At 45.9% G+C, this 26,630-nt stretch overlaps 1 protein-coding gene across 1 annotated transcript in view; it reads left to right on the top strand.

Annotated features, from left to right (window-relative positions):
* The first annotated feature begins 6,842 nt into the window (after positions 1-6,842).
* Positions 6,843-26,630, top strand: part of Klhl8 (kelch like family member 8) — a 56,572-nt gene continuing 36,784 nt past the window's right edge. The window contains exon 1 of the mRNA XM_051170630.1: positions 6,843-6,903. The gene's annotated coding sequence lies outside the window, so the exon portion shown is untranslated. The remainder of the gene's footprint in view (positions 6,904-26,630) is intronic.

Raw genomic sequence — 26,630 nt, 5'->3', positions numbered from 1 at the left:
CACACACACACACACACACACACCACTTACATGTGCACGCACACACACTCACACACACTCATGCACAGGCACATGTGTGCACATAGTCCTGAGTGTCTTGGTGTGTAAATGGCTGCTTGCAGCAAGGTCGATCACATATCTTCGGTGGAGAGCTCTCCTTGGCCTCGTCTTCTCCGCTTGACCGTTGCGTGTGGTACCTCAAGCAGCCAGACGCACATCCACTTGTGCTCTGCTCCTGCATCCCCCAAGCCTCAGCTAATGGCTAAGGGAGCAACTCGAGCCTTTCAAATAGGCCGAACAACAGGCTGCTTTCTCCTAACAGCCTGCCTTCGCCTCTGAGAAGACGGGCAGGAAGGCTCCCCATGGCTCTGCTTCCTTGAAGAGGAAGTATAAAATTATAATGCTTTTCTTTTTTCAATACTGGTTTGTAAGTCCCCAGTGGGAATCACTCAGGGGATGTGAGGTGCCTTCTGCATCGTATGTGCAAGGACTATGGGTACATGACTTCTAGATTGCGGCTTCAAATCACCACCAACTCCATGAAAGGAAAACAATTGCCTTATCTACAAAGACTGCCGCATGAGAGCCTCAGCATCTCAGTGCAAAACGATGAAGGTCCAGTACATTCGCACCCCCCCACACACACACACACACACCCGCCCTGTGTTGGTCCAGTTGTCTATTGTCAGTGGCTTCCCTCTGTGATCTCCACGTGGCTCTTGATAATAACAACATATTTCTTCATTAACAGGTAAGGGGCGCGCTTGTTACAAACGGAAACATGAGAATGGTGATTTGGGAGCAGACTTGTTTTGCTTATGCAAATATTTGCTTCCTTATGACCAGATTTCCAGGGCCTCGAAGCGTGGCAGAGGTCACCTCTAGCTGGATTATTTTACTTTGCGGGTTCCTTACTTTCTCTCCTACCCTTCTCCAGCCTTATTAACCCCCTAACACTAGATAGGAGAGAAACGGATAGGGGGAGAAGGGGGCGAAGTTGTTGTTAGGTTGCTTATCAGGGGAATCTTGTTCCTTGGGGCCAGTTTGATCTTCGCTGTCAGGATATTTAATTTCTTCTTGTTGTTTCTTTGTGCACAAGTGCTTGACAAATAGCAACCTTGCTTCACCAGGGCCCTAGGATTTATTTACCCTCTGAAAAGTTCCCAGGATTCCAAACACCACACACGCACAGAAACTGTCTACAGCTCCCAAAACCACACCACTGTGAGAGCACCAAGGCAAATCATAGTCACCTGCTGTGGCGCAGCCTCTTATCCTCACACCTGGCATTAAAAGGAAAACACATTCCCGTAACATTTCTGTGTTTTTCTAAGAAACCAAAATTATGAAATTCTCCATACAGTCACCATTTCAGATGCAGCCTTTAAATGCAATTCCATACCAACTACCCAGCGTTAGTGTAGAATCCGTTGATTGAGGGCAGCACAGTCCCCAGGAGGATTGCCCTCATGTCAGATGCCAGCAGCAGGTGCAGGAGTCTCAGAGCCCCTGCACTTCAGACCAGTCAGCAACAAGTTCAGAGGACCTCACCACTCCTTGAGTTCGGCAATATTTTAGAACCACATACAAATCAGGATTGCACTACGTTTATAATTAGATTTTTTTCCATAAGGAAGACAATTGAATACAAGCCAAATGAAAAGACAAGTGAGGTGAGGCCTGGGAGGTACCAAATGTAGAGCTTCCACACTCCTTCCTCCTGGAGTTAAGACGTGTCATCCTCCTGACACATCAGTGTGTTCTCAAACTAAGACTTAGAGTTGGGATCCTTTATTGGGGTTTTCTTCGGGAGGCATGCCTGAGCCATGCTGCCCTCAAGCTCTAGCCCGCTCTACTCTGCATAGGTCAGGGGTCAGGCTAATGTCACACGAGAGACAAGACACCTAATCTATGACAACCTGACACCCAGCAGGCTCTCGTCACCTAAATATTGCACATGTTTCTTTGCATGAGCCTAAGTCGGGGCTGGGGCTGGCAGCTTTCACTGTACGAAGGAGAATGATCTGGGGCTGAAACACTGGCCCAGTGAGGACCAGCGGCTCACCAGCCTTCTATCATTTTCCCATCATCCTACACACGACTTCCATGCATCCTCAAATAACCTTATGCTCAAAGCTACCTGCAAAAATATAAATAATAAGTAATAAATAAATAAATAAACGAGCAAACAAATATGACTGCTAAAACCCTTCCAGGAAGGAGAAGTGTAAGGCAGATACTTCCTCCCGTCAGCTTGCTCAATTCTTTTCAAGAAATTTTCAACCAAGTCTCACGAAGCACCAGGCCCTATGTCTGAGAGGCAGGTTGGATTGTAAGAAAGACTAAAGGGTGAATGTTCATAATCATCCCTAGAAAATGCTGGCACTCTCTGACTAAGGAAGAAGGTAAGAGGTGTAGCTAAGAAGATTTTCATCTTCTTTTATTTTATTATTTTAGATTTAGTTATTTTTATTTCATGTGCATTGGTATTTTGCCTGCATTTATGTCTGTGAAGGTGCCAGATCCCCTGGAGTTGGAGCTATAAACAGCATGAGCTGCCATGTGGGTCCTGGGAATTGAACCTGGGTCCTCTGGAAGATCAGTTAATGCTCTTAACCGCCGAGCCATCATCTCTTCAGCTCCATCTTTTTATTTTCCTTGTTTAAAAAAACTTTTCAGAGATAGAGTATATTAGGAAGATATAAATGTGATGTCTGAGGGCCAGTGTAACTTGGGACTATCTCTTAATAAACAGGGCAATGTTCAAAGCCAGGCATGGTAGCATGTGCCTGTAGTCCCAGCAGTCAGGAGGCTGAGATAGGCAGGCTGTTGAGAGTTTGAAGCCAGCCTGGGCTACATAGCAAAACCCCATCTCAACGACAGCAAAAGAAGTGCTTTTCATAATTTGGAAAACATGCACTTGAAACATTGCTATGAAAACACATTGCCGGTTCAAATCAAAAGTATGCAGAAACCAGGGAGTGGTGCATGCCTTTAATCCTAGCACTTAAGAGGCAGAAGCAGGTGGATCTCTGGGTTCGAGGCCATGCTGGTCTGCAGAGTGAGTTCCAGGACAGCCAGGGCTACACAGAGAGACCCTACCTCAGGAAGAAAGAAGAAAAAAATGAAAATTTGCTTTGAGGCATCTTACATATATTTCAAAAATAGTAACTGTAAATCAGTTTCTTTGTGTGATCCCTGTGCTGTGTGCACTGACGAATAAACCTGGGGCTCTGCACAAGGAGGGAAATGCTCTCCCACTGAACATCACCCCTGTTCAAGCCCCAGCTGTTCGTTGTTGTTGGAAATTGTTTTTACCTTCACATTTCATCTACTGCTCCACAGAACATTCCAGTCCCCTTCACGTGCAGCCTGAGGAGTCAGACACATCCAGGGAGGTCGGGGTAGAGAGGCCGTGGGAGCTGATTGGACTTGGGCTTGACAGAGGAGCGAAACCGAAACTCTTAAAAATAGAAGACAAAAAAACCAAAACAACCACAGACTAGTAACAAGTCAAAAAGCCTTACCAACACCGGGGGATTTCCAGGGAGCACAGCGGCCTGCCGTCTCAGAGATGCCTCACCCACAGACCCACCCCCAAACTCCTCAGACACGCCTTCTGTGCCGGAAGAACAGTGAGCCTCCCTGGTGAGTGTGTCTTCCAACAGTGCTGCCTAATCTGGAGCTGCACCCTTACACCTTGCATTCAAACCTTTAACACATTTCTGTCTTACACATGTGGAGCCTCAGTGAGAACTAGCTACGGTTGTTGTTTAGGAAGCATCGTTGAGCTGTGACAGAGTTTATGGGGGCAAAACCTTAATATAGTTACTATCTGGCCCTTCACTGGAACTATATACAAAACCGTTAATTATGTGAAGTTGGTAAGCATTCACTTGCTGTTTTGGGGGAGCATCGTACACATCAAGTGCTATGCTTCTCTTTTTTGTCTAAGGGACTTTCAGACAAATGAAAAAGGCAGGGAACCAACTAAGGCACTTGTGGGCTAGTGTTACTGTAAGGATAAAAATAGGTCTCGCTGTGTGTGGGAGTACAAGGCAGATGAGGGGGCACCTTCTTGATTAAAATGCCTGATATTGCATGGCTGTTAAGGTTACAGGGGCAAAGTGTTAAAAGAAACAGAAGTTAGAAAGCCTCGTCAGACACGAAGGAAGTTGAAATAGTTCGAAGAGTGAAGAAAGATGACCAGAAATGTGTTTATTCATTTTGAGACGTTGTATATTTAATCTTGTGTATGTGAGTGTTTCATCTGCATAGACCTCTGTGCACCGAATGAATACAGAAGAGAGGGTTGGATCCTTGGGGTCTGGTGTTGTGGCTTGTTGTTAGCCACCGCTGAAAGTTAGATATTAGCCCAGGATGCCTACGCCAAGACCAAGTTCTTAGCACAAAGGAGATTCATTTGCCCCCAGATGGCAGAGAATAAGAAACAAAAATAGGAGATAGACAACAAAGGAGAAGGGACAGGAGCAAGGGAGAGGTGGAAGGGGTATTTGCCCAGGAGCAGGGGACAAAGGACTGCCTCTGGATAGAGAGGAGACAGTCATGACCCATAGGCAAATGGCGAAACCCCATATTGGGGTGAGGATGTTTTGTTTTTTTTGTTTTTTGTTTTGTTTTGTTTTTTTTTTTTTTTTTTTTTTACTGAGACAGGGTTTCTCTGTGTAGCCTTGGCTGTCCTGGACTCACTTTGTAGACCAGGCTGGCCTCGAACTCACACAGATCCGCCCGCCTCTGCCTCCGGACTGCTGGGATTAAAGGCGTGCGCCACCACACCCAGCTTGAGTTGGTTGTTTTTGATTGGGCGTGTTAATTAGGTGAGCCAAAAGGGAGCTTTTGATTGCTGGACATCAATACTGCGATAGCTGGACGTTGGCAGTCAGCTTCAACAGGAGTAGCTTCAGGACTGCTATCTAACGGTTTTTAGCAAGGCAGAGGGAATGGGGGGAAGAGCAAGGCTGCCAAAGCCCAGCTTGCCTCACTCAAGCTGCCCAGAGTCCCTTCACCCATGTGGGTACTGGGAGCAGAACCTGGGTCCTCTGGAAGAGCAGCCAATGCTCTGAACCACCGAGTCTTCTCTCCAGTCTGATGCCCAGAGATTTAAAGATTATATTTGTCAAATTGGTTGCATGAGTATTAATTTATTAGCATAAAATGAGCCCCTCGGCCAAGGCTAGGAAACGGAGCCACTAGTGCATCTTGGAGGTAGGTAGAACACAGGAAGTCATTGCTAAATCTTTCCATTTTTCAATTTTGTTTTTTGAGGCAGGCTTTCATACAGCAGCCCAGGTTAGCCCAAGGCTGTCATTATGTAGCCCAAGCTGGTCTGGAGCTCTTGCTCTGCCTCCTGAATGCTGGAATTCCGTAACTCCTGGTTATGGAAGTAATTGTTCAGGCAAGTGTAAGCCAGTAAAGATTGGCATGGAGGAGGGGGGTGGTAGCAGGTGATGGGTGGACAGGAAGGGACACAAGCCAGCTGCTCGGCCACAGCTGGGAGGTGACGCGTCTCAATGGTCCATTTTTCCACTGAGACGTTCGGCAACTCTGTCCAGACCCGCCTGCTGCCTACAAGCTTTATCTCCGTTGCAGACAAGATAAAACTGCCTTCTTGATTAAGCTTTCCAAATCCATCGGCAGACAGCATCTGAAATATCTGTGGAGGTTTAAAAGCCGTTTACGCCAGGAATCAAGATAAAGACTTAAAATATAAAATGCTAATGTCGATTGGGATTTAACACTATCATTTATTCCCCCACTAAGTACAATCGGTAATGACGCAGGAGGTATTGGGTCCTTCCTAGTTTTAATTTGTAGAGCTCAGGGGAGAGTAGTCAAAAATCCTTTGTTTATGGACCAACTTGGGTATCCTCAAATGAGGGGAGAGAGGAAAAAACAAATAAAAGCTGAGAAGAGGCTCTAGGTTTTGGTTTATCTTGTTTTATAAAATCCATATTTTTAAAATAATTAGGTGAAACCATTGTTATTGCTGTATCCCTTTCTAGCAGAGGGCTACCCCTCCCCCTCTTTTGTTGCTATTTGGTATGAATATTTAACTCTTTTTTAAATGTTTTTTTGTCCGACCCGGCTAGGTGGCCAAAACAGCTCAAGGGAGAAGAGTGAATCGGGACTCTGCGTTTGAGAGAACGGAAGAGGAGGCCTTCTGGGCCCTGGCTGGCGTTAGTAGGCCAGGTGGAGCGGTCCTTGATCACACCTGCCGCCCTTTCAGGCCCAGCTGGGGGCTCTTTAGTTTGCGGGGGCCAGATCCAATTTGTATCTCCGTGCCTCAGCCTCGCCAACAGCTGAGATCACCTTGCTGAACCAAGCCACCCAGTGTATGGCTGACTTCCTTATAAGTTTTGGACATCCTGAAAACTTTGGAAATAGGGTTCAGGGGAATATCCTAGAATGTTCCCTAGTTGTCTTTTCCTACATTTACAGGGATTTTATTGAGCGTTTGGCTTATCTCACTATTTTTTTTACTGATAATTGTGTTTAACTCTCGGTACTTAGTTCAATTACTTCCTTAGTTTTTAGACACAAGCTGTTTTCCAATGTATTTCTCAGAGCATGCGATGAAACTGATAAGAACAGACATAAAACCTGGAATATTCGCAGCGCAGGGGATAGATACTGGTAGAAACAGAAGCGACGCGGCACCACCTCAGAGCGCGTGCCGCGGGGCGCTCCCGGGGAGGCAGCCGAAAACTACATTTCCCAGAGTGCCGCGTTCCGCGGGCCGGGCACGAGCAGGCAGGAGGGCGAGCTAGCAAGTGGGCGAGCGAGCGAGCGGGCTCGTCCGCGGGGTGTCCGAGCGGGGCTGGCGCGGCGCCGGCGCGGAGCGGGTGTGGCGGCTCGGCCTGCGCGGCGGGCGCTGACTGCGAGGTAACCGCCGCGTCGTCCTGCGCGCCGGACTCTGCGGGGGGCGGCCACCCGCGTTCGCGTCGGCGAAGGGAGGACGGGCGGGCACCCGGACGGGCCTCGGGGGCAGGTGCCCGGGGTCCGGGGTGGGCGGCCTGCGGGGTGTCCCCTCCGCGGGGCTCCCGGGGCTCCTGCGGAAACCGCACCCGGCCGGGCGGCGCCGCTCCGGGATGAGCTCGCGGCTTTCTCCAGGGAAGGTCCCCGATTTGCAGACAGTTTGGGGTTCCGAGCCGGTCTCCCAGTCTTGCACGGTCCTGACGTTCCGGTTTGGGGAGCTTGTTACGTTCGTTTCCTCCAGGCGGTGTTTTAATATCATGCTTTTGGTGGAGACCTCGCAGTTTTGGATACTAACCTGCTTTAATTGCCTTCCTTTAGATTTTGCGTCTTACCTTAAGGTATTGTTTAGCGTAGGAGGATACTTTGGGCAAGGGTCCTCCTTAGACCCTGGGTTGCCACAAGTAATTAACCTGCCAGGTGCACGTGGGCTTTCTCGTTCTTTCTTTCTTTCTTTCTTTTTTTTTTTAAATACTGTTTTTCTTCTTACATAATTGTTTTCAGTCTTGTTTCTCCATCTTCCACGAGCCCTGGCCATGCTAAGGGGCTCGGTGGTATTCGGTTGGCTGAGCACAGACCCTCTGCTAATGCTAGCGGCGCCTGTGAACTGCGTGCAGGTAGCTTTGCCATTTGGTTTTGCTTTTACGCCTGCTTACTCGTGGCACCTTTTTTGGTTTGTCAGTCAAACAAACTGACCTACTTAAAACTTTAGTCATGTTCCCTTGAAAGTACCAAATAGTAGGAATACAAATATGAAAAGAAACACAAGACGCTGCATTCAGCTGTGTGTGCTTAGAATCACATTCTTTTATTTCCACCCGGAGCCGGCCCCCGGGGCCTTGTGCCTGCTTGGAGAACACAACTCCGAATACATTCCCAGTTCCGCATTTTTACGTTTAAAACTATCCTTTCAGCATTTGATACTGTTGGTGCTATTGCTTTGTAACGTTGTATAGTCCGTAATGATTCTAGATCCTAACTTAAAAATCACAGTGAGTAATTAAGTAGAGTGTAAACTTCCCTGTCCCTGTAGAAACGCAAGCTCCCCGTTGTCAAATCCCTTGTGGGATCAGAACCCACGCTGATGTTTAATTATCTCTCAAAAATTCGTACATTACATGTATGTTCACACGGCGTGAGGAGCTGCGGCAGTAACTCAGTGGATAGCGTGCTTGTCTAGCCCTGGGTTCATGTCCGGCGCTGCACAAAGTGGACATGGCGGTGCATACCTGTGATCCCAGAACTTGGCAGACAGGCAGGAGGTCAACATCATCGTCAGCTACACTTGGGTTCGAAACCAGCCTGGGCCGTGTGGGCCCCTGTCTCAAAACAGCAGGAGGGGGAAAAAAAAAAGAAGAAAGAAAGAAAAGAAACCCCAAAGTTGATATTTACATTTTCCCTCCCTCCCTCCCTCCCTTCCTCCCTTCCTTCCTTTCAGCATTTCCAGACAGGGTTTCTCTGTGTAGCCCTGGCTGCCTGAGATAGAATTCACTCTATATACCAGGCTGGCCTCAAACTCAACAATGATTCTGCCTGCCTCTGCCTCCCGAGTGCTGGGATTAAAGACTTGCGCCACCACACCCAGCTTAAGCTTTCCATTTCTTATATTTATATATAAAGAGCTAAAGATATGAGCAAGAACAAATGTTTTATCAAACAACAAAATGCATGGTTTTTCAGTGGTAGGCTTTTTAGTGTAATTTCTTTTTCTGGAAAAAGTTTTATATTAACTAATGAAGCAAGAGGAAATTAAATGTTAAAATTTTTTCATTAAGAAACATTTTTTTTGCAATGCTGGAGATCAAATTCAGTTGAATATTTAAAATACACTAATTACTGTTTACTGCTTCCATATTTTATGTGTGGTTTGTCCGTCTGTTTTCTCTGCTCTGAGGAGGGTATAATAGTGGACTGAGCTCACATCTGCAATTAGTTCTGCGTTAAAATTCCTGCTCTCCACTCATTGGCTGTTTAATTATGACAAGTATCTGAACCTGTTGCCTTAGCTGTGGAAGGGGGTAAAAATACCGCCTGCCTCTGCCTTCCTGGGGTCTTGAGGGTCACTGTATGTGGAGGCATCTTATACCCCACAGTCTACAAGCCCAGGTCACTGGGGGGGGGACATTCTAAACCCCACAGTCTACAAGCCCAGGTCACTGTGGGGGGACATTCTAAACCCCACAGTCTACAAGCCCAGGTCACTGTGGGGGGACATTAAACCCCACAGTCTACAAGCCCAGGTCACTGGGGGGGGGACATTCTAAACCCCACAGTCTACAAGCCCAGGTCACTGTGGGGGGACATTCTAAACCCCACAGTCTACAAGCCCAGGTCACTGTGGGGGGACATTCTAAACCCCACAGTCTACAAGCCCAGGTCACTGTGGGGGGACATTCTAAACCCCACAGTCTACAAGCCCAGGTCACTGTGGGGGGACATTCTAAACCCCACAGTCTACAAGCCCAGGTCACTGTGGAGGGACATTCTAAACCCCACAGTCTACAAGCCCAGGTCACTGTGGAGGGACATTCTAAACCCCACAGTCTACAAGCCCAGGTCACTGTGGGGGGACATTCTAAACCCCACAGTCTACAAGCCCAGGTCACTGGGGGGGGACATTCTAAACCCCACAGTCTACAAGCCCAGGTCACATGTTGCATTTAAGGTGCTCCGAGCACAACTTGCTGCCTGGTGGCCAGTGCTTTGTGACACGGTCACCTTGGTTTTGTCTTTGAAGTATTGACTGTACTTGAGTATTGTTACTTGACTGCATCTCTACTTTATTATTTGCTTATGATTTATTTAATTAGAGGTAGAATTATGAGGGACTGGAGACACCCCCCCCACACACACACGTGGTTCTTATTCCAAATCTGTAGCATGCCTACAGCCTAAAAGTAACCTCCCAGGAGCCTAAGAATTCTGTGTGTATTTGTGTTTTCTGGAGAGTAGACCAGGTTCAACAGATACTCAAGGGCTTTTAGTCCTCTTCCCCAAAGGTTCTTTTCTCTCTCCTTGTTTTCTATTCAAGACAATATCTTGCTTATGTAGTCTGGGCTGACGCTGAGCCTCACACCTCCTACCTCACCTTGCCAAGTTCCTGGCCGGGTGTTTGGAATCACACACACAAAGTGACTGGGGTTAGGGGTGTCGAGGGCTGAGTGTGGGGAGGCAAGCCCAGTACTGCCAAGCTACGCTATGCGTGCACATGCTCATCCTCCACCCCCCCCCGGCCCCCCCACCGCCACGCTCCACGAACTTCAGTGTCTCCAAGCTTTCTTTTCTACAAAACTTGCAGATTTTTAAAAATGGGAGTGGGATGGTAGAGGAGGGGTGTTTGAAGTAGAGTGCACCCTTCCCCCCAGAAGTGATGGAAGGTGATGTTTATGACACGGGCCTCCTGGAGGCAAGGCCACTGACTGGTCCTTATCATAGGCTATTGCTAGAATGCTAGTCAGGCTATCGTTGTCAGGTGTCTACCTGCTGTGCCTGTCTGCTTGGGCGGCCATTAGAGTCCATGACCCAGGACTGCCTTATAGCCCAGCGTGCTTGAATATTATTTTAAATGCTAAGAGACAACTTGGTTTGTTTTAAAAATTGGACATTCTTGTTCTCAGTAGAATACCAAATGCTAAGAAAATTACTTTACCTTTCAAAGTAGATATTCATGTAGCAAAAATATTATGTAATATTTTTGTATGTACAAAATAAAAGTTTTATTAAATCCCAGTTGTGGTTATTTTGACACTCAGTACTGTTGGTTTGGAAATAACATATCATATTTTACAGAAAAATTTAACTGTCTTACATAGATCTATTACTAGATAGTAATTTATGGTTTTAATTTGATATAGTTTAATCTTGGGAGTTCTAGCATCAGCCTATTTCTAAGTTTGAATTCACTCTTACAGTAGAGTTTAGAAGCAGCTGCATCTAAGTGCACCATTTCCCTGTGCAGTGGTAGAGTGCTGGGCTTTGTAAGGCTTTACAGTGTGAAGCCAGCTCCTGGGTCTAGGTGAGTTGCCCACAGCATTTGCAGTGCATGGAGGGAGAGTCTGAGGGCTCATACCGACGGATGAGTGGCGCTCGCCACAGAGTGATAGCTTTTTGCTTTAACTCTCCCTTTGATACGAGGTAGTATTTTTATTGGAAATCTGAATGGCTTACAAAGTTGAAGATTAATAACCTCATAGACCTTGGGAATTTGTGGTAAGGAACAGAACTGTGGCTCTGCAGACTTGCTTCTCACAGGTAGAAACTGAGAGCAAAGATCACGCGAGAGGGCAGTGCTGGGGTTTGTGGGAAGCTGCTTCTACGTGAGGTTACCCTACTGCTTCACTTAATAAAGGATTATTTTCTTCAATTGTGAGAGTTCAAGTTAAATTAGCTGTACGTAAACACCAAATGGTAATCATTTTGAAAACAAACCTTACTCACAGGAAAACTTCTGCTTGAAGATGGGTGGTTTTCTTGGGTTCTCTCTCTCTCTCTCTCTCTCTCTCTCTCTCTCTCTCTCTCTCTCTCCTACTCTGGAGACCTAAGGAGTTGGCAAGTGTTTGCTGTGTGGAGGGAATATTGTTCGTACTGTTTTGGTGCTCATTAAGACAAATATAGTCAGCTCCACGGAGCTAGAAGCAATGCCGTATTGGTCCATGGTGAGACCTGGGCTTTGTGGTCAGGCTAACCGATGCTGACGCGTGGGCATGCCTGCTCTCCACCTGTGTAGTGCAGGGTGCACTTTCTTCTCTGAGCCTCTTTATTTCACTGTAGTTAGAATTTGTGCCTCTTTAGGTGGCATTGAGATGAATACACATGAAGTATTTAAGTCATCATAGAGTGTGTGTGTGTGTGTGTAAAAGGGCAACAAGGTGATATAAATAGTCCTTGTCTTTTGTTATGGAGGGTTCTCAGTATTTGCATCCTAATGTCAATCATTATAAAACCTACTTAATTTCTTTGCTGTAAAATAAAATATTAATTGGAGAATTGTTTTCCTAGCCAAGAATCTGGGTCCATACTTTATCAAATAAAAACATTCATTTATTAGATGCCTATTGTATACGAAATCCAAAGCCAAATCCTTATATTGCCTCTCTCCATTTAAATTTCACAACCTCCTTCAAGGAAAGCCAGTTCAGGGTGATTCACCCAAGCCTTCACAGCTAATAGAGAGTCCTAGACCGTCTGACTCCCAAGTCTGTGCCCTGAGCCACTAAAGGATGCCAGGCAACAGCTTTCTGTAGCACTGCGGTCGGTCGTTACAACAGGAGACAACTGACTGAAGCCAGGGTCAGACTGTTGCCTGTAGACTGAAGCCAAGGCGCTGCCTGCGTCTGTGGCTGCCGACGTGCCAGGACACGTGTGCCTCTTTGTGTCTGTTGTCAACAGGAGACCATGTAGCCCACAGAGCCCACATATCTCCTGCCTGGCCCTTATACCCCAAAGATCGCTGGCTCCGAAGCTGGAGCAATCCCGTTCTTTATAAATGAGAATGACTCAGGAGAGTATGTAACACCCCAGTAATAACACCCCACTTCTGCCATATCAACAAAGACGTGCTCATTGTACATGGGGTTTTGAAGCATGAAAACTGTATGGAACTTAAAATACCAGCTGGGAAAACAATGATATTCAGTCACTCTCCTCTCTTAGAGCTACTTTGGACTGCTTTGGGAATATTGTTCATATGCCTTATGCCTCAAGTTGTGTGGCCCGGGTGAAATTCCTCTGCATAGTTGTCTGTAGTAAACAGTGCTTGGAATCGGCTCATTACCTGAGTCCATGAGACCCAGTGTGGAGTGACAGTGAGAGGACAGAAGAGCCAGAGAAGAGACTGTCTGATGATGGCACTAACTGGACAGGCAAGACCCACAGTGGAGAATGCATGACAGCAAGTGTGCCTTAACACATGAGTGATTTGCGTTTGCGACTTGGTGTTTGAGACACACTGCTCTTGTGTATGTCTTAATGGTAAAGCATAGCAGGAGTCTCTTTCTTGAACACCAGGAACTAGTGCTTCGCAAATCCTTTGTGGTCAAAGACTAGTTAGTGGGACAGTATTTTTATAAAAGACAAAGTGAAATGCAAATGGCATATAGGTTATTATTCAGTAGGTATGAAATTGCTCTTTCAAATATTTCAGTATCTATATGCTCTAGCATATAAATGTCTAAGGACTCCACTTTTAAATTTACATTATTCACATCATTATCAAACAGATTCTTATTCATTCTTGCATCTTCAGAATCCGCAGAACACCCTGTGATACTGACTGATGGACTGAGTGGTAGTGTGTGATCATTTGAATGTCGTCTTAACAAATTAGGCCCTAAGTAGAACTGTGATAAAAATAATTGTTTAGAACATGTGTAACAGGTTATTAAGATGATAGTAACATCTAAAATATCCTTATGCCACGGTGTCCTGTAGTAGTGCATGGAACCAACAAACCAGGGGCCAAAGTAAGCAAACCTTGTCTCCTTTATGTTGTTTATTAGGTCAGGTAATTTTTCACAGCTACTAGAAAAGTAGCTAATACGTTCATTACAAGCATTTTAAATTTTGCCACAAAGTTGTATATGACATAACCTACTTTATGATTAATGTAATGAAAAGATAAAATAAGTGTGTGATGGTCACACAAAAGTGTCCCCAGGCCAGTCTAGGAACCCAGGAGACTACGAAGACATTATTTTTTAAAGATGTACTTTTATTATTTCTCTCTTTGGTTCTACACAAAGGTGGGCTTGCCATCTCACGTTACAAACATATGAAGTGGTAAATGCACATCCATCACACACCACCAGCTTATAGGTATAACTCCTAAATTAGCCAAATGCTGATAGCGCCCTTTTTTTTTCTCTTTTGTATCACCTAAAATTTTCATCTGCCTGAATTGTAAGCAGCACGAACTGAAGTTTCCCAAGTGCCGTGTGTCAGTAGCGCTGCTGCTCCCTACAGTGGGCATGACGGCAGCGGCTGCACAGTGCTGAGTCTTGCCTCACTCGGCACTGCAGGGCTGCAATTGAGTGTAAGGAGAGCCTTGTGCATGCTGCGTGGGCGCTTGTACCGAGCTGCATCCCACTTAAATGCGTCAGTTAGAATATGCCATTTGGAGTTTTGTTTTGCTTGATTTGTAAGATAGGATTGTTCTTGCAGAGGACCCAAGTTCAGTTCCCAGCACCCACATGTTGGCTCACAGCTATCCATAACTCCAGTTCCAGGCGTCCCAACACCCTCTTCCGACCAGGCACTAGGGAAGCACATGGCGCCCATGTATGCATATGGGTGGGTAGATAGATTGATAGATAGATTGAAAGATGATAGATAGATGGATAGATAGATGATAGATGGATAGATAGATAGATAGATAGATAGATAGATAGATAGATAGATAGAAAGAACACAAAATAAAAGTCCGTGTCTCACACTGTAGCCCAGGCTAGCCTGGAATTCACTGTGTAGCTTAGGGTTCGCCTTGAGCTGCTTCATGCCGGCATCAGACTCCCAAGTTCTGGGATTATGAGTGTAATCCCTACACGCATCTGGAGTTCTTTCTACTCAGCACTTTGCTCATGAAAGTGTGTTGTGAAATAGAGCTGCTGCTTTTGCAAGTTATCTTTAGTTAGGTGTGTATGCTGTGTAGTAGCCCTGTGTGTGGATGTTACATGCTGGGCAGTGGAAGTAGGAAGGAGCTAGGATACGGTGGTGCGCTCTCTCTTTGTTGATGGTCTAGGATATGGTGGTGCGCTCTCTCTTTGTTGATGGTCTAGGATATGGTGGTGCGCTCTCTCTTTGTTGATGGTCTAGGATATGGTGATGTGCTCTCTCTTTGTTGATGGTCTAGGATATGGTGATGTGCTCTCTCTTTGTTGATGGTCTTGGATACGGTGGTGTGCGCTCTCTCTTTGTTGGTCTTGGATACGGTGGTGCGTCTCTCTTTGTTGATGGTCTTGGATACGGTGATGTGCTCTCTCTTTGTTGGTCTTGGATACGGTGGTGTGCTCTCTCTTTGTTGATGGTCTTGGATACGGTAATGTGCTCTCTCTTGTTGATGGTCTTGGATATGGTGATGTGCTCTCTCTTTGTTGATGGTCTTGGATACGGTGATGTGCTCTCTCTTGTTGGTCTTGGATACGGTGATGTGCTCTCTCTTGTTGATGGTCTTGGATACGGTGGTGTGCTCTCTTCATTGATGGTCTTGGATACGGTGATGTGCTCTCTTCATTCATGGTCTTGCTTTCTGTAATTCCCTAGACATTTATTTGCACATCAGTTTGTTTGTTACACTGTGTCTACATCAGGTCATTAGAACCTGCTTCTGTTGAGTATATTTTGTTCATCCCTTGATGTTTTGTTGGTTGATATTGGAACATAGAGGGGTGGAGAGAAAACAGGAGGCCCCAATTGTTTCATTGTGTTAATGTTTCAGCATGTCTTGAGGTAGACTTGCACGGCCTTTTCTCCTTTTTCCTGCTCCTGCAGCTACCTTTTCTTTTTAAATCAGCTTAAAGTGCTCTGAGAGGGGGAGTTGTTCTTTTCTCACTCCTTATGGGGCAGGAATCTTAGTTGTAGTTGAGAAAACTTTGCTGTTTTTAAGTCCTGGAGCTTAGGGTGAACTGTCTTGTTACTGACCACTAGTACTCAGTGTTGTGTGTTGTTCAGGTTCTTGTGTGTGCAGCTACATATGCGTGTACATGTGTGGGCATATGTTTATATGTACACATACATATGTATGCCTGGGGAGGTCAGAGGCCCCCTAGGGTGTTATTCACCTTGTTTAAGACAGTTTCTCACTAAGACCTGGGGCTGGGCATTGAGCTAGGGTGGCCAGAGCCTCTGGGATCCACTTCTTCTTCTGCTTCCTCATCACATATTCAGCTTTTATGTGGGTTTTGGAGACTCATCTTCAGCACTTTTCCTCTTGGGCTGTCTCCCCAGTCCTTAGATACAGTCCCAAATTATATTTAGTTCTTTTTTTTTTTTTAAGATTTATTTATTTATTATGTATACAGTGTTCTGCCTGCAAGTACACCTGCAGGTCAGTAGGGGGCACCAGATCTCAGATGGGTGTGAGCCACCATGGTGCGGCTGGGAATTGAACTTAGTCAGGGCCTCTGGAAGAGCAGCCAGTGCTCTTAACCTCTGAGCCATCTCTCCAGCCCTATATTATGTTTTTTAGACAGATTCAGATGTACTTAAGAAAATGTTATTTTCTGAACATTTGCCTTCCTGAGACAAATCTGAGTCCCATTTCTTCCTGGAGTGCAGGACAGATAAGGAACATTGTTAAAAACAGGATTGAACATGGTTAAAACTCAGTATTGGTATTGATATAAGTTCCTGCTGAAAGCACTCTGCCTGAAGTTTATTCTTACATAAATGAAAATGTTAGGGCTAGGGTGGCTGGGTGCCTTAGTTGGCAGCTGCTATACTCTTCCCTGGTACCCCGATTTCCCTGAGAAAGAAAGGCCTGCCAGACAGTTCGCTGGACAACCTTTATGTCACTTTGAATACTCCTTGGGCACTTTGAGGAAGTTCCACAACTATTGAAAGCACTTGCTGCTGAAGCTTACCTTCTAAAGAGGTGTTTCCAGGCGACTGTTAAATAACTTACTCCAGATCTTCCATGCAGCCGTTTCCCTGGTGACCCAATAGAGAGATTATGCATAGGGACAGCCAGAGTTGGTATAAATACAGTTGATCATTTACACAAAGGTCTGAAATGATTGGTGCAAATACCCTTTTCTGTTTACGTAAAGCAGGCTCTTAATTATACTGGTGAACTGAATAGAGTACCTTCCTGTTTTGCCTCCTCTGGTCTTAAAATATTCCGTTCAATTAAAAGAATCTCCCCAGTGAGAGCTGGAGAGATGGCTCAGAGGTTAAGAGCACTGGCTGCTCTTCTAAAGGTCTGGAGTTCAATTCCCAGCAGCCATGTGTGACTCACAACCATCTAGAATGAGGTCTGGTGCCCTCTCCTAGCATCCAGGCACACATGCAGGCAGATACTCTATGGATAATAAATAAATCTTTTTTTTTTATTTTTTATTAATTTATTCTTGTTACATCAATGGTTATCCCATCCCTTGTATCCTCCCATTCTTCCCTCCCTCCCATTTTCCCCTTATTCCCCTCCCCTATGACTGTTCCTGAAGGGGATTACCTCCCCCTGTATCTGCTCATAGGGTATCAAGTCTCTTCTTGGTTAAATAAATAAATCTTAAAAAAAAAAATCTCCCCGGTATTCTTTTCTTACTTTTTTTTTTTTTTTTTTTAAAGATCCATCCATCATTTGTAGAGTGGACTGAGCTGATAATGCAAGAAGAAAGGTGTGGGTATAAGTGGAACAGCAGCAGGAGTGATAGTGCAGTGGCTGGCAGCTGAACCGCAGAAGTGATGGAGCCAGATTATGGTAGTGGCTCTGACACTGCAAAAGAGGCCAAGGTGTGGAGAGCAGCCACACAGAGAGGCCGGTGGCCTCCACAGCAGCAGGGGAGTGGCCAGTGGCCTCCACAGCAGCAAAGGAGTGGCCAGTGGCCTCCACAGCAGCAGGGGAGTGGCCTCCACAGCAACAGAGGAGTGGTCAGTGGCCTCCACAGCAGCAGGGGAGTGGCCAGTGGCCTCCACAGCAGCAGAGGAGTGGCCAGTGGCCTCCACAGCAGCAGGGAGTGGCCAGTGGCCTCCACAGCAGCAGGGGAGTGGCCTCCACAGCAACAGAGGAGTGGTCAGTGGCCTCCACAGCAGCAGGGGAGTGGCCAGTGGCCTCCACAGCAGCAGGGGAGTGGCCAGTGGCCTCCACAGCAGCAGGGGAGTGGCCAGTGGCCTCCACAGCAGCAGAGGAGTGGCCAGTGGCCTCCACAGCAGCAGAGGAGTGGCCAGTGGCTGAACAGCAGAAGTGGAGCTCAGCCAGGAAGCAGCCACAGGATAGGCAGAGCCGCAAAGACCAGCAGCAGAGCCAAAGTGGAAGTGGGGTAAGAAGGGCAAGGGTGGCTGCTGCCCTGGCACCAGCGGCAGCCATTACAGCAGTCACAGCAACACACCATAGAACAGCCAGGGGAGAGTGGTCGGGGAGCAGTCAGAAAGTAAAGAGAAGGCGAGAGAAGATGAGAGATGGCAGAGAGCTAAAACTGAGAAAGGAAGAATACTGCAGAGATTCAGAGAAGGAAAACTGCAGACTCAAGAGTCTCAGACCCTGGAGACCTGGGAGCTTAAGGCACCATGGAGGCCTATGGGATCTTTACTGCCTTGCTTAGGAGCTGCAGTACCAGCTGTTATCTAAACCACATGGACCCAGAAGCTATAGAGCTAGCTGCCATTGGGGTCTAAGGAGTCCTAGTGTGCTAGGCCTGAAAGGCCCTTGTGCCTGAGGCCTGCGTGATCGCTGTAACACCAGAGGCACCCTTGCTGCTGTGGCAGGCCTGGAAGAGCTCCTGTCTCCCACTAAAGACCCCAGCCACCTGGTGGGAAGCATTCTCACTCTTTTTCAAAGTTGATAATGTTGCATTTCATGTTTATTTCTTTTATCATTACATTTTAAAACAGACTGTTTAAAGAGTTTTATATAGGTGTGTGTGTGTGTGTGTGTAGGCATGTTTATGGAGGAGTGAATGTACATGTGTGTGTGTGAGTGTATGCATACATGTATGCATGTGTGAATATGGAGACCAGAAATCATTCCTCAAGAGCCTTCCTCATGGTTTTGAGACAGAGTTGCTCACTGGTACCTGTGGCTCACCAATTAGGCTAAACTGGCCTATAAGCTCCAGGGATCAACTGTCTTTGCCCCCAGCGCTGTGACACAAGTTTACACCATCCTCTGATGCAACAAGCTGCGTGGGCGTGGGCATTGGCACACACATGTGCTGGCGGGTGTGGGAGCCAGAAGTCAGTGTTACCTTCCTCAGTTGTGGCCCACCTCATTTTTCTGAGGCAGTGCCTCACCCTGAATCTGGAGCTTGCCAATATCAATATTTTATATGGGTGTTGGAGAGCAAACTTGTTCATCTTGTATGACATGCTTTTGTCGCAAGCATTTTACTGATTGGCATCTCTCTCTAGCCTTTTATAGACATTTTTAGGCTCTTTTATCTCATTCAAATCTAATTTCAAATTTAAAAATAATTTTAAGACAGTGAATGTTCTAATACTTGATATGCACTACATGAATTTAAACGTAAAGATAGGATAATGGTTCTGCTACTGTCAGGTCAAACATACCTGCAGAACAGTATCTGCAGCTGTCTGTCTGTCTGTCTGTCTGTCTGTCTGTCTGTCTGTCTACATAGCCTATATTGATCATCTGTCTACATCACCGACATCTGGATTGAATCCTCACCTCCAACCCTGAAAAAAATATTATCATCTTATAAGACGTTAATGTGTGTTATTCAAGTAAAACACAACACAAATCAGAGATGTGCAGAGCCTCACAGAAGGATGCGCTCACATGTCACGGGGAGATTAGAAAAGGCTTCGTAAGGACTGTATTTAAGCCAGGCCTCAACATGATTCCCTCACAACAAATGCCCTGAGCACGCACACATTTATTCTGCAAAACTGAATAAGGAAGCGTGGCATGTTAGGAAAAGAGTGGGCCTTTAGCAGCATTGGAGCTCGACTCCTCCCATTTTCTAGAGGGATGGCCCCAGGCAAGCTAGGGACATTTAGGCCTTCTATGCTGTTAGGACCTAAATGAGAGAGCCTGTGTGGGTGGCGCATAGCGACTTAATGAGGGCTCTGCGGCTAGGGAGAGCGGGGATCTTGTCCATGGTTTGCTCTGTACTCCTCTTACTTGCAGTGTTCTGAACAGGACCATGGTGGAGAACTGTGCAGACTGCAGAGCTCCACTGCTAGTCTGAAAGTCGCCGTCACCATGGTGGAGGGTTCTCCTTACATGTCCTCAGTGTCACCTCTAAAAAGGGCCGAGAAGCTACCTCACAGCTCAGAGTTGTAGTGAGGGCCAAACTGCACAAAGCACCAGGACAGTGGCTGGACCATGTTTCTGTGATTGCAGCTGGTGGTTCCGATGACGATTGTATTTCCCTGGTGTGGTGAGGTATGTCAGCCTTCATACCTCATTCTGTGAGCTGACTTACCCATTTTGTAGTAGAGAGGCCTTTGACCACACACGCGCACACACACACACACACACACTCACTCACACACTCACACACTCACACACACACTCACACACTCACACACTCACTCTCACACACACACACTCACACACACACTCACACTCACACACTCACACATACTCACTCTCACACACACACTCACACACTCACTCTCACACACACACACTCACACACTCACACATACTCTCACACACATCACACTCACACACACACTCACACTCATACTCACACACGCACACGAGTTGTACCCTGAGTACGTTGGAATACTCCTTTCTTTTTTCTGCCTTGGCTTTATTGTCCTATGGTCAGGGTGGCATTTTGGGTGTACTAAGCTATGCATTTGTAACGGTCAGCGGGCATGACAGTTGCATCTCCACAGCCTTGTGGCACCTTTAGCCACACCCTCTCCCTGCTCTAACTGTGGACTAATGTCCCATCTTGTAGCTGTGCCACCACGGGTTTAACACTCATCTCAACACCACTTGGCTTGTTTCTAGGTTTTAGCTGTTGTGACTAGGGCAGCTACCAAATTTTACAAGCTCTTAAGCAATGACAAGTTTTCCTATCTTAAGGGTAAATTGGTTTGCTTGGCCATACTGTATATTTATTAAAAATAGTCAAAACAAACTTTAGAATAGCTGAACTGTCTTATATTCCCACCGGTAATATTAAAAATGTTCAGGCATTTCTTATCTTTATCAACATTTGCAATTTTGAAAATGATTTTTGTTAGCATACAGATAAGTCAGTTTCTTTATGAACGTTTCATACGTCTGTATCATTATATTATCCTTGTTTACTACCTCCCGTCTCCTCCCCTCACTGCCCCTCAGCAATGCTCTTTCTTCATGATGCATACATTCCTTTACCCCCTCCACTTTCCCCCATCCCCTCCCTCTCCTGCCCCCTCCCCCTCCCTCTCCCCTCCCCTCCCTTCCTCTCCCCTCCCCCTCCCTTTCCCCTCCCCTCCCCCTCCCTCTCCCCCTCCCCTCCCCCTCCCTCTCCCCTCCTCTCCCTTCCCCCTCCCCTCTCCCCTCCCCTCTGTTCCCCCTCTCCTCTCCCCTCCCTTCCCCCCTCCCCTCCCTTCCCCCCCCCCCTTCCCCCCTCCCTCTCCCCCCTCCCCCTCCCTCTCCCCTCCCCTCCCCCTCCCCCCCCCTCCCCTCCCCTCCCCTCCCCGTCTCCCTGCAAGCCTCATTGTCCGCTCTCATGGAGCCCTTTCCACTGTTCTCGCTCCCCAGGTCCACACACACAGGCACACACTTGTGCGCACACCCAGGCACATCTGGATTCCTCGTGTAAGAGAGAGCATACTTGTCTAAGTCTTGCTCAGTGATCTCCAGTTCCCAAGTTTTCTGGTGACTATAACAATCTCCCTCTTCTGCGGCGGAATAACTCTGTCATGCACATGCGCCACACTCTGTCCAGCCATTCCCTTGCTGAGGATGTTTCACGGAGGTTCCATGCCGTGGCTATTGTGTACTGATGTAATAGACGTGTGTGAACACGTGTCTCTAGGATGCCGAGTCAGAGCCTGTGTATACAAACTGGTGTAGCTGGGTCATAAAGTAGTTCTAGTTTTAGGTTTTTTTTTTTTTTTTTTTTTTTTAAGTGGTTCCACAGTGGCTGCACTGGTTTACACATTTCACCCACATCCCATTAAAGGGTTCTCTGCCCACATCCTCACCAGCACAGGCTGCTGCTTGTTTTCTTAGTAATAGTCATTCTGACACGTGAGGTGCATCTCAAACCACTTATAACTTGCATTTTCCTTATGACCAAGAAGGAGTTGAACACCTTTTATGTCTTTATTGACCATGCACTCCTTTAACGATTATCAATTCAGACATTAGGCTCCCTTAGTGATTGGTTTGCTTGTGTTTTGGTATTTACAGGTTCTTTATAAAATTCTAGATAGTGGCAGATTTTTTTTCCCCCCAGGCCGGGTTTCTCTGTGTAGCCCTGGCTGTCCTGGACTTGCTTTGTAGATCCACCTGCCTCTGCCTCCCTGAGTGCTGGGATGACAGGCACGTGACATACTTCCTCACGGTTCTGACTCACTCCCTGACAGTGCTGATGCTGGACATCTTTTCTGTAGTATTTGCCATATCCACTGGTGACGTGTCCTGAGTCCATGTTTTAATGTGAGGTTTTTGGTTTGTTCGATTTTTTTTTTTTTAACTTGCAAGGTCTTTGTATATTTGAAATACGTGTTTGCGAGATGATTTGCAGACATTTTTCATGCACGTGCCTGCTTCCTGTCATCGCGCAATGTTTGCTTACTGTTGTTGCCATGCCCCAAACAGGAAACCCAGGGCAATAATCTTCTATAAGCCTGGACCTTCAAGGCTTCAGCTTCCAGTCTCCATCTGCTCACCTAGGCCTAGAATGTTCCCATCCTCTGAGACTTACTGCTCAATAAACTCACTCTTTCTAGTTCTTTTTTAATTCTGGCTGGCTGGTTCAACTCAGCTGTTCTGCCTCAAAACTTCTCTCCAAGCTGACTGATTCAAATGGGCTTCTCTCAGCTTCTCACTGAATTGCCCTGCTTGGAAAAATCTGCCTCTGGGCTCCACAAACTGAACTGCACTGAATTGTCCTGTACTGACTACATGAATTCTACTGTGTTCCTGTCTGTACTCTCCTCCTCTCTCTTCTCTCTGTGCTGCTCTTAAGAAGCTTCTCTTTCCTGTCTGTTCTTGTGGGAGTTGGGCATATTCGATCTCTCACTCATTTTGTCAAGTCTTTCTCTGATTCATCACTTTGTCTGTCCCTCAATTAGACATCATCCTTTGGGATTAAAGTTGTATACTAAAGGCATATCTGTATTCCAGCTAGAGGGATTAAAGGTGTATACTAAAGGGTGTTTCTGTATTCCAGCTGGGTCACACAGACATAGGTCTCTGGATGTGATCCCTTGCCAGGGTGGCCATGTTGCTGGATTAAAATTCTCTGCACGTGGGGCTGGAGAGATGGCTCAGTGGTTAAGAGCACCGCCTGCTCTTCCAAAGGTCCAGAGTTCAATTCCCAGCAACCACATGGTGGTTCACAAAACCATCTATAATGTGATCTGATGCCCTCTTCTGGTGTGCAGGTGTACATGCAGGCAGACCACTGTATACATAATAATAATAAACAAAAATCTTTAAAAAAAAAAATTCTCTGCACGTTCTGTTGTTGTTCTGGGTCTCTTTCGCACCCTCCGTGTCAGCAGCCAAGATTTTTTCAGGAGGTCTCCCAGGGTCAAATCTAGTCCTTTTAACTTTGAAAGAATCCATAGCTTTTTGTTTCCTGTGGAGATAGATGCGTAGCCTCTTCACCAAAGAAACACACTTCCTGACTTCCATTCTGAGTTAGCATATCCTTAAAGTAAATAGGAGGGTTTAATTCAGTCTTTTCTAAAATTCAGTGTTTTTCAGCAGCTGTGCTACCTGTCTCACTGACATTTAAGAAATTTAAAGTTAATGAAGCATTATGTAGTATATTTCTGGGCGATGTCTTGTCCCCTTCTGTCTTATGAGCACCTTTTTAAAAGTGTGGTTAGATCTTTCCACAACTGCTTGACCTGTAGGATTGTAAGGTATACCTATAACATGTTTTATGTAAGGTATACCTATAACATGTTTTATGCTATAATATTTTTAAAATTGTTTCATTTTACTGGATACATACACTGGAGCATTATCAGTCTTAACCTGAAAAGGTATCACTAAGACAGCCAGCCCCTCTAGTCAGTGTGTAATCACAGAATCAGCCTTTTCAGAACTCAAGGCAGAATCCCATTGGAATTCTAACTAGGTACCCATTGTATGATGTACATACTTTAATTTTATAACATCTTTAGAATGAAGCACATACATCTGCCAACTTTCTGTTTTGGAGTACCTTTAGGGTTGCTTCCAGCAGATCATGGAACATGATCATCCAAAGAACAAGTAGGACAGTGTTTTATAGTGTCCTTGTCTTGATAGCCAGGATGTAGGAAATTTATTCTTTAAGCTTCTACTATTTACACGATGCCTTTCATAAAAATCTGAAGCTTTTAATACACTCCCTACTAATGATTGATCCATCTCCTTGTTCCTTAGTGCCAATGGTTCTGGAAAACTTGTATGAGACTGAATATGGGTTTTATATATATGGGGTGATTTCTGTTTCGAGTTTCCTGTGGTTGTATAAATGACAACATTAATTCTGAATCATCTGGGAAAAGTTCAGCAATTTCTGTGTGCAAAACAACTGCATATTGAGAGTTAGTAACTGTATTAAGAGACTCTGGAAAGTCTGACAGAACCATGAGAACGGCATGTAGTTCTGATTTTTTTTTTTTTTTTTTTTTGAGCCAAAGCATATGGGCTTTGAATTACTTGTATTTCTTGACTTATAACCTGCGATTTCTAATTGATTGTCATCTGTATAAAGGAGCTTTAGAGATTGGGACTCCTCTTTACTGTACGAGGAAGGATCCAACTAGTTCTTTTTATAAACTAAAGTTGCTTGCTTTGCGGATACTTGTTAATTTCTCCCAAAAATAAAGAAATAAATAAAAAATGACTGCAAGCTCTTTGCCAGTCTTCATTGATTACCCAAAGTGAGGTAATTTAAGCAATAGTGTAGAGCTTGTTCTGTTTCTGCTAATTGATGAGGTCTTATTTTTCCTTTCATAATTCATCCAGAAACCTTTTCTACATAGGCCTTTATTTTTTTACTCCGTGTGCTAAACATATCAATTCTTAAGATATTGTCTTCCCTCTGCATAAGAATTCCTGTGGGTGCCGGGTGTGGTGGCGCACGCCTTTAATCCCAGCACTCGGGAGAGGCAGGTGGATCGCTGTGAGTTCGAGGCCAGCCTGGGCTACAAAGTGAGTCTAGGACAGCCAAGGCTACACAAGAGAAACCCTGTCTTGAAAAACCAAAAACAAACAAACAAACAAACAAACGCCTGTGGAAGAATGAATCAAAGACAAAATAACAAAAACACGATCAAGCTTGGGACCCGAGTGGTCCACACGCATCCTAAATCTCTTTTCTGCCAGAGCCAGTTCTCTCTCAGCCTCAGCTGAGAATTTTCTTGGACTATTTAAGCTGGAATCACTTTGTAATTTAAAATAATTACTTAACTCTCGAGTAGTTACTCCAGTTGTGGGCCATAGGCAATTAATATGAGGTGTTCCTGCTATTCGGGCAAAACAAGCAAACAGAAAACACTTCCCATGGCGGGACCTTTAATATTGTGTTATTCCCGCTATTAGGGTGGGAGGAACATTCAAACAAAACTCACACACACACACACACATACAAGAGAATTCCAAGTTTGAGACCAGCTGTATTATCTCGGGGTGCAGCGGCCGAGCCTGGCCAGCGGTTCTTTGAGATGCGGGTGTTGCCGCTCTGCACCAGCAGGCCCCAAGCAGAAAGAGCTGTCAGGCCTCTGGCAGCCAGTGAGGTCTCCAGTTGCCGACTGATGCCTTCCTGTCAGGAGGGGGCTTTTTCCCTTCCTCTGTTTCCACTGTTTGGCACTGCGTCTCTAAGCTGCCTGTATCTAAGTCTGCTTTATGCTGGTCTTTGTTAGAGAAGGCACAGAAAACTGCGATCATGACTGACCGTATAGTAGTTAGCTCCATGACAACAGCAACTAAAATGAGACCCTATGCGGGTCAAAGTGCCCTCTCCAGAGTGTTTTCCTTTTTTTTTTTTTTTAACGCAGAAAATGTTTTCTTTTTAATCTGGCTACCTCTCCTCCCTTGGGAGACTTTACTTTCTGTGCACATTTACAAAACATTTCTATTTATTTCTCTTTCTCTCCCTTTCATTCAGAGATGTCATTTTCTTCTATGTATATTTACAAAGCATTTTTACTTAATTTTATTGCTCTCTCTTTCTTTTGGAGACTTCACTTTATTATATTCAAACGCAATATTTCTTTCTATGCCTGTCTATATTCCCACAGCATCTACGCACATTTACAAAACATTTCTACTTATTTCTCGTGTAATGCTCCAAACCTAATATTTGTTTCTGTACTTGAGCCTCGTTAACCTCTCTCCTCTAGGACGTAACCTCTCTCCTCTAGGATGTACCTGCTCCGAGCGTACATTACGGACTCTGAGGTCTGGGATTTCAGCTCCTCCGACTTGGGCCACCATCTCCGTCCCACACCCCTGTGTCTGGTTCTCTCCTGGTCCTGTGTCTGGAACGCATGTCTTAGCCTGGATCTTGTCCCTCACACTGGTGCGCCAGATATTGTGAGGCTTTTGTGGTTTAGCAATAAGGACACAGAGGCATCTGTGTAGCTCATGGCTGTCGGCCTTGTCCTGGGCCAGACTCTCAGCCGGCTTCTGACTTAACCTGAATCCCTGCCACTGTGCCTCTTATTGAGGTTCTCGCTGCCGCTCATCCTTGCCAGTCCCCTGCCTCAGCCAAGCTGCCAGCTCTTTATTCCACCAGTCAGCATCAGGGCAGTGCCATCCGACTCTTTGGTTCACTTTCTGGCGTTGAGGG

Source organism: Acomys russatus, chromosome 28 (assembly GCF_903995435.1).
Source record: "Acomys russatus chromosome 28, mAcoRus1.1, whole genome shotgun sequence".
NCBI classification, from domain to species: Eukaryota; Metazoa; Chordata; class Mammalia; order Rodentia; family Muridae; genus Acomys; species Acomys russatus.
Note: the sequence above shows the minus strand (reverse complement) of the source record. Positions and strands in the feature narration are given on the sequence as shown.